Source organism: Stegodyphus dumicola, chromosome 6 (genome assembly GCF_044657685.1).
Source record: "Stegodyphus dumicola isolate Sdum_Otavi_A_Nest chromosome 6, ASM4465768v1".
NCBI lineage: Eukaryota > Metazoa > Arthropoda > Arachnida > Araneae > Eresidae > Stegodyphus > Stegodyphus dumicola.
The window spans coordinates 86,292,776-86,305,354 of record NC_140773.1 but is presented as its reverse complement, the minus strand read 5'-3'; the positions used below and the strand labels follow the sequence as shown (position 1 = coordinate 86,305,354).

Here is a 12,579-nt window from a genome sequence, read left to right as displayed (position 1 = left end):
TCGTAATTCTTTCTTTACATTAAAATTTTTGTAATTAATTTTGTTATTAATTTAATTTTTGTTCAATACAGTTATAATGTTAAAAGAATTATTAATGCCGTTAAGGAATCACCAGCTAGTGTATTTGAACTATAGACTTCTGGTTTCAAGAATTCTGCGCTGCTCAGAATAATGTATGTACGTTCAATAACGATAAAAATTTAAAGAAATGAAAATAATATTTAATCACTCAGGACCAATTTTAGGAGTCTCGGCTCACACATCATGGAAAGATAACTCTGACACAAAGGATCAATGCTATGTTTATACGGATGGTTCAAAAGTTGACGGACAAATAGGCTGTGGCTTTATAGTAACTAAGAACAATGAAACGCTGATAACATGGAAAGGTCATATGGGACAGAATAATACAGTTTTCCAGGCTAAAGCAATTGCAATTCGCAAAGCTACCGAGTTAACAAGCCCCCCCCCCCAGTAGGATCCACTATTAATATTCTTACAGACAGCCTCTCGGTCATATATGCCTTACGAAATCCCAGACATCCTTCTCCTATCATAGCGGAGATTCAGGACATGCTGAAGGAGCGTTCGCCGACAATGAATATCCTCATATCTTAGATAAAGGCGCATGCCGGCATTCAAGGTAATTAGGAAGCCGACAGGCTAGCAAAAGAAGCAGCTCACAATATCGATGCACAAAGCGTTATTACTAAACTTCCGTGGTCTCGACTTAAAAAAGAGACAAGGACAGCAGCTCAGCACCAATGGCAATGGGAATGGTACACTACCGAACAAAGCATGCGACATGCGACGGAGGACGTGGGCACCACCCCTCTACCAATACGGTTAATCGGTATAGCGCCACTTCCACCTTTATCTAGATAACCATACGTGTTCATTGTGCTAATATACTAATATATAAACATACATACAAATTTGGTACTTCATACAGTGGCGTTAAAGCTAATTAATGTTAGACACTGGATAATACATTGCCATGTTACAACGTGTATGCAAAAGCATGGATACGATAGCATATATACATAACGTGTGTACTCATATGTTGAGTACAGTATGACCCTTTGAAGCATTATCATTAGATTACAGAAGACATGTACATACTGAAATATTAGGTGCGCAATGTTATGCTGGAATAAGTAATTAGTACAGTGAATTAAAAGTTAGACCCTAGATTAGTACTGTGTAGTACAGTGTCTTTGGTGCAATTAATTTTAGAGTGGGGCTCTAGTTAGTTCTTTGCGATACGGTGCCGTGTTACAGGATAAAATGTGCAGATGCATAGTTATATTATCATATATACAGAACATAAATTCATATACATATATACAGACACATTAGGTACATGATTATTCCATGCGTAATAGATGTATATTAACTATACAGTGCCAAGATATGTGATAACACTAGTAGATACATGGGTACAATTACATATAAACAAAGACATACACAATTACATATAGACAAAAGCGTATATACGCTTATATTTTGGTACACAATAGTCATTGGTGACATAAACATTTCGTACTTACTTCATATACTGAAACTCTAGATCCATAAAATAATGTTATAACTAGTAATAGGTGCTTATTTAATTTCATAATAGGACACTACGTTGATATTTTGCCTTACTGTGTCACGTTACATAGAAATGTATGCGGGTGCATGGGTACAGCTTCCTATTTACAATGCTATACTGTTTTCCTATTTACAATGCTATACCTATTTACAATGCTTATATCATTCGATTTCATAATCAATAGGTACATGGCACATTTATATACATGAGCAGATGGTACATTGTAGAGTGCCGTTGAGGATAATTGATGCAATTAATTTTATAGTATTTTAAAAATAATGCATTTATACGCAATTATAGGGTGCATAATTGTCATTGGGTACTTATACAATAGGCGCATACTACATATATATATTCATATATTAGTTTCTTAATACAATGCTAGGGCAAGTAATTGGTGCTGTTATTTTTACATGTTACATGATGCTGTAGGCGATTGGATGGATAAACTAATATATATACTAATATACATATACACAACTTTTAGGCACATAATAATCACTAGATTCTCAGACATTAGGTACATGGTATACATACACATATATAAACAGATAGTTCATAATACAGTGCTATGGAAAGTAATAAATGCAGTTAATTTTATAGTAAAATTCTAGTTTAACACTATGCGAAACGGCTTCATGTTACACAGTGTTAAATACTGACGCATGAATACAGTAATATTTCTACTTGTTAATACTATATATATAAATATACAAATATTTTTAGGTGCATACTTAACATAGGATACATAATTATTAGATGCACTATGCATATACGTACATAATACATAAGATTAGTACAATGCTGGAACAATTCATTGGTGCTGTTAGTTTTAGTGTAAGATCCTAGTTTAACGCTATGTGGTACAGTGCCATACTACAGGATGATATGCGCGGAGCCATGGATGCAGTTATATATATACTAAAACACGTATATACAATTATTAGGCACGCAGTAATCATTGGATTTATAAGCATTATATACATGGTACATATACAGACGATACATAATATATAAACAAATATATATATAATAATAATGCTATAGAAGTTAGTTAATGTAATGGGGTTTTTAGAATTACGACTTTAGATTAACACTATGCGGTAAAGTGTCATGTTGCGTGATGTTATATTCGGATGCATGGTTACATTATCATATATACGAGGATATATATACATATTATTAGGCACATAGTAATCATTGGGCTCACAATCTTAATGCACATAGTGCCTTAGTCTCGTGGACTTGAAAGTACGTAATAAGGTTCAAATGGTGCTATTAATTTGATGATGCTAAATAATATTAATACAATAATGCAGCAATGATTAATACAGTTAATGATCAATACAGTAACATTTATACTAGAACATATATATACAAGTACAAGGCGCATAATTACATTGAGTATAGAAGCATTGGGTGCATTATACATATACATACATAAAACATAACTACATGGTGATGGTACTTAAAATACATTTATAAACAGGTACAGATGGTCCTTATTTACATATTGCGGTACAGATAATAGACATAATTCGTTTGGTTGGCATAAATTGATTAAATAGTTTATTCTTGCTATATTACTAGGAGTGTTGGACACTCCTTACAATAATTCACAGTTATTGTGGTGTTGGTAGTTGGTGCTAGACACCGAATTACTGTTCGTCTATATGGCTAAGTATGGCACAGGTCTGTGGTAAGATCGGCCAGTTTATCCATTAAAAGCCCTATTTTTCTAACCAAGTGCCTCTGTTTTATCAAAAACTTACAGAAACTTGTCGATTGGTTGACGGAAGGTTGATGTGTAGCCCTTCTGTAAGGAGACAGGAGGTTAGATAATGCTCCGGAGAGCCAGTCTGTCCACAGGCCCACTGGCTAGTGTTACTTATCCCGCGTTTGTTAAAGTACTCGGGAAATGGTCCGTGACCCGTAATGTATCTTACCAATTGCATGTTTGCAAAATTTTTGGTAGTGTCCACGTAGCTGACATGGTAATAAGTCCGTCCGCCGGTATCGCTGTTATCCCATGTCTGCTGCCATTTCCCGATTGCCTTTAAGCGCAATGTTCTTTTCAGGTAAGACACTGGCCATGGGATGTTGATTTGTTGAGATGTTGCTCCTGTGGCAGCTTCTTTGGCTAGATGGTCAGCCAACTCATTGCCGTGGTGGCCGGCATGCGCTTTGATCCATTCAAGTCTTGTATGGAGTTGGGAATTTTTTCGCAGATCTTCCTGTATTCCCTGAATAATATCGGAGGGGTGGTCAGGGTTTCCTATTGCGTATAGCGAAGAAAGACTGTCTGTCTTTATTGTAGCGTTGCGGGAGTGGTGGGATTGTAGGTAGCGGATTGCTTGCGCAATTGCCACTGCTTCTCCCTGAAAAACGCTATTAAATTGTCTTAGTTGACCCTTCCATTGATCTATGACTGTATCTTGCAGCATGACCACATAGGCACTTCCCACGTTTTCGTCTATCTTCGACCCGTCAGTGAAGATAGTAATCTGTGCTGGACGGTGGGCCGTAGTTGGATTGGTAATTATGCTTATTCCGGTGCCTTTGGCTGCTGGATGGATTTTCAGAGGGCAGCATTTAGCTTCATAGTCCTCTGGATTAAAATATTCTTCCTCAAAGGTGACAGGTCTTTTAAGCTGCAGGACGATTTGTCTTGCTGCCTCCTCTTCGACACGGATGTGTAGGGGAAGAAGGCCAGCCAGCACGTTGATCGCGTCTGAAGACGTCGTGCGGTAGGCTCTAGTGATACCCAATGCAAAAGGTCTTTGAATGCTAGAAAGGTGTTTAATTTTCCTGCTTTGCATTGGGTGAGCCCATACTGCTGCTGCATAAGTGACTATCTTTTCCACCACTGTGGTGAAGAGGACCTTCTGAATATGAGGATTGAGGCCTCATTTGTGGCCATGAAATAATCGCATTTGCTTCGCAATTGTCACTGTTCTCATTTTGATGTCCTGAATGTGTGGTATCCAGGTCATCTTGTGGTCGAACGTAAGGCCCAGATATTTTAGTTGATTGACTATTTGTATCCTCTGATTGTTGATCTTAATGGTTGGTCTTCTTGAAAGAGAACCTCCCTTTTTAGGTATTAATAACACTTTGGATTTGTGCTCTGCAATTTTCAGTTTAAGGTTGTCACCTAGGGCATAGAATTGTTGGCACACTTCGTTACAGTGAGTCTCTAATTCTCTTCGGGTTCGACCTTTCACTATTAGCGCTGCGTCGTCTGCGTAGGCGTAGATCTTTGTGTGCGCTGGCCATGTAGCTGTTGAAACTTCGTTGAAAGTTAGATTCCACAGGTGTGGACCAGCGCACGACCCTTGTGGGCAGCCTCTCGTCTGCTCCTGCTCTATTATGCCTGAGTTGTGAACTGCTAGTAGTCTTCTATCCTGTAGATAGTTGCTTAGCATCTTATACAGGTTGCTCGGACATTTTGCCTTCCGCAGAGCCTGTTTGATAGCCGGCCACCATAATGTATCAAAAGCGTTTTTGAGATCTATGCTTATCATGGCAGTATGGTGGCCGCTATGTCGATTCTCTAAAATTGCTTCTCTAATGTCGAAGAGTAGGTGGACTGTAGAAGTGCCCGTCCTAAACCCGTATTGTCTCGGGCTTAAGAATCCTTGCGTGTGTAAATGGTACCGTAGCCTGTTCATGATAATCCTTTCTAGTACCTTACCCATTGCCGATAAGAGACAGATAGGACGAAAGGATGTGGCCTCGGCTGGGTTCCGGTTCTTTTTCAGAAATAAAATGACTTGCCCTATCTTGTATGGTTTTGGGAATATACCTGCTGCCAGAAGCTTGTTGAAATAGTCAACAAAGAATTTAGGGTGAGCTTTGATCGTTGCTTTGGTGATAGCGTAGTCCATCCCATCGGGCCCAGGGGCTTTCTTGCGCGGCAGAGTTGCAAGAACTTTTTGAAGTTCATTAATTGTAATATCCGGGTCTGTTGGGGTGTTCAGTGTGGTTGTTACTGTCCTGAGAAGAGCTTGTTCTGTTGTGTCCTGCTGTACATCATCTTTGCAGAAAACTGCGTTTAGGAGCGTACGTAGGGTGTCTGCCGTGTACTCCTGACTGTTGGTGATTGAGAGAGGGATCTGTAGCTTCGAAGGTTTAAAAATTTTACCGGTAGCTATTTTGTGGTGAATACCATACGTCTTTTTTGCTTGGGTGCAGAATTCCCTCCAGGAAGTAATCTTAGCCTGAATAATCATCTTTTTGTACCGCGCCCGCTCCCGTTGAAATATGGTGAGGGTGTTGGACTCTATCTCCAACCGTCTTTCGCTTTTGAGTTTTCTTCGCAGTGCTCTGCACTTTCGTTGCTGTATTCTGAGCGCACTCGACCACCAGTGAATGCCTTGGAGTCTCTTAGGTTTTCTAAGAGGGAGATTTTCATTACATATGGCTTGCATTGTTTCTTGTAATGTTACGGAGAAGTCTTCTAATTCTGCTGACGTGTTAGCTAGTTGGAGCGAAGGTTCGAGGCGCATTAGCTTCACTTTAATTTTCTTCGTAAATGTTGTTAATTTTCGGCCAGGAAGGTTATAGCGTTTGATCTTGGACACGGAGGTGGTCTGCGATATAGAGAAGGTAATGAACTTGTGATCACTGAGGCTCTCTTCCTCTTCGACTTTCCAGTCCTGCAAAAGAGGTGCTACGTGCAGAGTGGTCAGGGTGAGGTCTGGCCATCCCTGCGCAAAGACCCTGTCGAAGGATGGTGGTGCATCTGCTGTATTCTGGACTATTAGATTACTTGAGGATATGAAGTCCTCTAGTTCTCTCCCTTTCGGGTCTGTAGTTCGATATCCCCAGGCCGTATTATGTGAATTGTAATCGCCTGCGAAGATCATATTTGGGATCATATTTGGGATGTATGACACTTTGGATGAATCTTGTCGTCGGGCCAATATCCGCTGTTGGAGGAGAATAGATCGACGCTAAGATAACAGAGAAGGATTGTACTTCTACGAGCACTGCTACATGATCTTGATCGAGTGAGATAGATGTTGGGGACCAGTCTGGATTACAGCTTATTATTATAGCTCTTGGTGGATGGTCGTAATTGGAACTTTGAAATACTGTCCATTGCAATGGAAAACCTGCTGCCGCGCCATCGCGGGTATATGGCTCTTGACCTATGATAAAGTCTATTTTATTATCAATTGCGAATTGAACTGTCTGAGCGACCGCAGCCCTGGCTCGCTGCATATTGATTTGTAAAAATCTGATGGGTTCTTCGTTTGAGTTAAACACTGTATTTATCTGAACGTTTTGCGCTTGTTGACTTTCGCAATTACGTGGTGTGTTGTTATTAATATTGGGTGATGCTGCGGATGTAGGCAGCTGCTCGCTGGTATTCTGCGCATTCAGTTGCGTAGGCTGGGTGCCTACAGTCGTGCATGGTTCCATGTCTATCGTTTGCGTCACGGCAGTTAATACATTCTGGTAGTTCTGCTTTGCAGTTTTTGACATTGTGCGGTCCGGCGCAGTAGGCACAGAAGTTCTTCTTGCATGTGCATTTATTCTGGGTATGTCCGAGCTGCTGGCACTTGTAGCAGCGACGGATGCCCAGGTACTCTGTGATTGCGTGTGCGTGCCAGCCTGTGAAAATTCGTCTTGCCCTAAGAACTGCCGGAAGGATGGACGGTTGGCACTCCAAAACCCATTTGACTCGCTTTGGGTTCCGTTCTCGGAGTCTGAAGAGCGCTTTGATGCCTGTGGATGGGATTTCTGCTGTTGCAGCGATTTCCCCGATGAGTTCCTCGGGCATGATGATGTCCGGGACGCTATGAACTGTGCAGCGTGGCTTTCTTCTTTGCCGTCTTTGCAGATCAATCTCAAGGTTGGCATTTTGTAATTTCTCTTCTAATTGATCTATGTCTTTAGTTGATTTGCAAAAGACCTCTAACTCTCCTTTCGATGTTGAGGAGATACGCTCCACCCCAATTTGTAGGCTGCTAATCGGGGCTTTTTCTTGGAGCTCCTTCCTGAGTTCTGCTTCTTTCTTCTTACCAGTAGGCTTTATTATTAAACTAGGCCTCTGTGTTAGTTTCACTACTTCTGCAAAAGAGCGTAGGGGTGGCTCCTGTATAACTGCTGATGTTACTGCGTAAGAAACTGATGCACTCAGTACAGGAAGATCGCTCGAGGTTGTAGAAATCTGTGCGCGTACTGCTTCGCAACAGACGAAGGTGGATGTGTTGACCCCAATTTCAATTGTCTTAGGCTTCAGTGTGTATTCCGGGCCTTCTAGAACTAGCCCTTGTAGAACTTCTAACGACTTTTGTATGTGTATCCTTGCGTCCTTTGGCAAGAGGTACTTGTTCCTTCTGGATGTCGCCGAGGCCTGTCTGATATCTTCTGCTAATGCTACGATTTTCTCTGCGTGCGTCCGATCTGAAGAAAGTAAGGCAAAAGGGTCTAGTATGCCATTGATAGGGGTATGGTCTTCTTCAGTCGGTACAGCAGATTTTCGTCGCATGGCAAGGAGCACTATCTATTCAATATTGCAACACTATTCAAAATTGATGTCACACAAAACTGATTCTTAACATTCACGAATATGATAGAGAGGTATGCAATTGTGTTTGAAAATGCAGTTAATTGCACCGTTCAGTAATACAGGGAATATTATCAAGATAGCAGTACTGAACAAAAAAAAAAAATAATAATAATAGTTCAAAGTTCGGGACAGGGTATTACTGCATTAAAGTTCAGTCAGTGTCACAGATAGCACTAACTCAGTTCAGTGAGAAATATGTTACACTGTGGACTATTAAAAGCCTAGTGTAAAAGCTGTCACAGTAAATAAAGAACTTGTTGCTTTGATGCAGGTTCTAATGTATGTGTGGCATACACTATATTAAAATAACACTATCACTATAGCAGTACAGATAACAAAGTGACACTATAATTAGGGTAGGCTGTGAGTAAGTACAATTTAAACAGTAAGCCTAGTAAGAAAGTCACACCTGGGGATGTCAGTGTAGTATACCTTGCACTAACCACAAAATGTTCTGAAGCGTAGTTTGAGATTGTTAATATACGGGCCTACTGCTCCCTGTTTATCTCAGAATGCAAGAAAGGTGAGGTAGTTTTACCTCAGTAGATTAACATTACAGTTAGTAGTATACAAGGATTATTCATTGACCATCTAGTAAAAGAACCGTGGTTGGAGAAATTCCTCTAAGTCCACTATGTGTCGGGAAAACTAAGAAAGAAGAGGGATGGACACTGAGAACAGATGAAAGAAACAAATTAGAAAGGGGGGCAAGAAAGAGGGGGGGTCGAAGAGAATAGTAGATGAAATTGTTAATAAGGGAGAAGAAGTGAAGTCAAACTGTGGAGTGGAAACTTTGGGTTAAAAAATTAGTGAGTAATAAGAGAAATAAAAAAAGGGGGTTAGAATCAAAAGGGGGAAAGAAGGATCGTAGAGAAAAGTGAGTGGTAAAATCGGAGAGATAATAAGGAGGGAAGACAAACGAAGGTGGAATGGAGGCTCTAGGTGGTGTGGCTGCTGAGTTATTAGAGAAATAAAAAGTGGGGGTTGTGAATTAAAAGGGGAAAAGAAGAGGGGTAGGGGCTTATAACTTCTTAACTATAAGTAAGTTGTCTGCGAAAAGGGAATTTTGTGTAGAGAGTGAATAAAAAGAAAAGAAGGTGTTAGAATGTTACAGGGAAGAGCTGCAAGAGAAATAAAACGTAATTAAATACAAATAAACGTAATTAAAATAGGAATAGCACTGAAACTAATGGAGTTAGAGAAGAGGGGGAACTGGGGATGTCAATAGGAAGGAAAGGGGAACCTGTGTATGTAATTTTGTGGGGCTAGCTTGAGTTTAAAAAATTGGGGGGGCTTAGCGTATGATTAGTCTAAAAAGTGTTCCTGTGTGTGGGGTACTTATCCCTAAAATTTTCCTTTATAATTCTGGTATGAGACTTAGAAAAATTTCTCCGTTGAACAAAAATGCACTAGTGAACACATTTTGCAGGGTAATAAAACCATTAAAAAAGCACAATAATTGCAAATAAACACATAATATGTTTAAAAAAAATAAATACAGTATGAGGAAAAAAAAAATCAAATAGAGCTAAATTATAGTTTTAGATCATAAATTAATATGCCTTTAAATCGTTGTATAACACAATACTACCACAGAATACTAAAAATATGGGCAAAATAGCTCTAAATACAAAATATAAACAAACACACGTGGTGAATAAAACTCATATATCCCACTTTGGAAAATTATTTAAAAATAATTAGATAGCTATCGGAGACCTAAAATACCATTAGTGCTTTGTACTATAAGTATAAAGTTATGAAAAAAAAATACTATTATTGACACATATGTATTCAGTTTTTAGTAATAGCCCTTTGAACGTACCTATTTAGCACAAAAACTACCAGCTCTTGTGAAAACCCGGTTGTTTAAGTCCCGGTTATGCAAATCGGAACCAGAGGCTATTGCAAATTTACAAATTAATTTTTAATAATTTAATTAAAAGTGATATCAAAAATCTGGTTCGATAAGTCTTCCAGATCAGACTTAATGTAACTAAATAAAAAAAAAAATTAAGTTTCTAGGATAATATTAAAATTTTGACATAATGTGTAGAAATAGGCTGTATAAAAAAGCAGTTACATAGAACAGAACCAGCTGCCTCTATACTATTGAATGAACGGAACTTACAGCATTAAATTCACATATAAATGATATTAAAACTGAATACGCTCTTACTACTAACAACAACTGAGCATTATCAAGAATTTGAAGTAGGATTAAATAATAAGATTTAGCTATATTCAGTAATCAAGACCACAGAATCAAATGTTAAAATACAAAGTGCCTGTTACTAGGCTCTCTCGAACTGTGCATACGACCTTAGTCAAGGTCGAGTTGTTGTTGACAATATGGCTGACGCAAAATGAAGCTGGTCAGTTATTCAATGTTTCCACAGCTCAATAGATAGAATGTAAGAAGCCTACCTTGGCAGTGATAAGACGAACAGGGTAATCCAATGTAATCCTGGGTAATGAATTTTTAAACACTTTTATCAATGATTTCTTGGACTTAGAATAAATTTCGTAAGGTTAACACATTACACAACACTGTTGACACACACAGAAGAGACGCTATGAAGACAAGAACAATGGACGAATAACAAAAACACTAATTTCACAAAAACCACTAGACGCACAAACACATAACTTATGCTCGATCGTTTTGAGTCATCCCCACAAATAACGAGATTTGTGACGGGGCACGGGCCATTCCCCTCCTATTACTTTGAGCGAGGAATTGCAAATACCGAAAGTTGTGTCTGTGGAGGCATTAGCAAACCAGACCATTACTTGACCCAATGCCCTCTAACCGCACAGCGGCATGTGCAGCTTCCGGAACAGGCAATTTCTCATAAGCGTTATCTGATCAAACAGCCAGCATTTCGCATCAAAATAATAAAGATAATGCAGAAACTGGAGTAGTTGGGAAGAGATTTCTGCAGTGTAGAATAGTTCTCTGTCAATCTCTCTTTTCTCTCTCTCTTTTTTTACTGTATATATTATGAAACATGTATGTATTACGGCCCACTGTATGTATTATCACCAATGAAAATTATTATGAACTATGCATGTATTATGTAACAGGCTCAATATATTATGAACTATGTAAGCAAGTATGAACTATGTAAGCACGTATTATGAAAGATCTGTGTATTATGAACTATTTGTATATAAGCATGTACTACGAACTATGTAACTATGTAAGCATATATTATGAACTATAAGCACATATTATGAACTATGTAAGCATGTATACAGGATCAATGTATGCCCTTATAGGGCCCATGAGGTGTTGCCCCGGATAGTTGCGGAATCTGGACTAGACCCGAATAGTCTAAGTAAGCCGCACGGGTGTCCAGATTCTGCTCTCAACTATCAACTGTATTTTTGTTTGTGTTAATTGTATTTTGTGTTTTCCCAATAATTTCGGCTGCGAGTCTGAAAGATTCTTCAAGTCTTCTGTAATAATAAAATCTTTAATTATCAGTGAAGAACGTAAACCTCCATAGTAAGACAAAAAAAGTCGATACTTTAATAACAAAATGTATATTATTTAAAACCTTGAATCTATTTAAAAGAGAATAAATTAACTGCCGCGGCCGTTGAACTTAAATGCAACGATTATCTCCACTACGTGCATTTCAAGTAAACGGTGCTCAAATTTAATGGTGTGCATTAAAATCAATTATTTCACCTCGGTTCACGAATTTTCAGCAAATAATACTTAATTACATTTTACAAAATCTCTTATGAGTAAAACCTCATACCTAATTTCTGAGCAATGTCGTAAAAACGAGACACTGTGTAAAACATTCATTCTTCTTATGTTACGTGTTAGAAGAAGAAACAATTTTCAATTATTCGGAAATCCTTTTTTTTTGCCTACTCCTTCAATTTTTGTTATTATTTGGACCATGTTAATAATTCGTTCGATAATGTTTCAGTATTCATTATGTGTGGTCTGCATTGCCTTCCTAAATCTTATGATGATATCGTTAAATTCCTTTATGGTCTTTCTCAATGCTTTTGAGAAACACTCGCCAGCTTGCGTTCCACAGGTAGAGAGAAAAACGTAATTTTACTACCAGAAATAAATATATCTGTTTTGCTACCAGTGCTGGCGCTACAGCTGTTGCAATCGGTGTGGCCGCACAGGGAGGCGGAATTTAGAATAGGTAAAATTTTAAAAATTCAGGCAGGCATAAGGCGGCAGAATTTAAGAACTGCACAAATTGTATCCAGCGGCAAAACGCCTAGCGCAGGTGATGAATGCTCCAGGATGATGTCTATCATTGAATTCTTCAATAAAAATAAAAGGAAATAAAACAGCTGATATTTGAGTTAACATCAGTAGTAGCAATTTATGTTGAAAAATAGTGCACATACCAAAAGTAATATA

At 38.6% G+C, this 12,579-nt stretch overlaps 1 long non-coding RNA gene across 1 annotated transcript; it reads right to left on the bottom strand.

The window, feature by feature from the left end:
• Nucleotides 1-1,476: 1,476 nt before the first annotated feature.
• LOC146996795 (uncharacterized) lies at nt 1,477-1,930 on the bottom strand. The gene is made up of 2 exons (XR_015041470.1): nt 1,741-1,930; nt 1,477-1,697 (listed from the first exon to the last, which is right to left on the bottom strand). It is a non-coding gene; the product is annotated as an uncharacterized LOC146996795 (long non-coding RNA).
• Between the last annotated feature and the right edge of the window lie 10,649 nt (nt 1,931-12,579).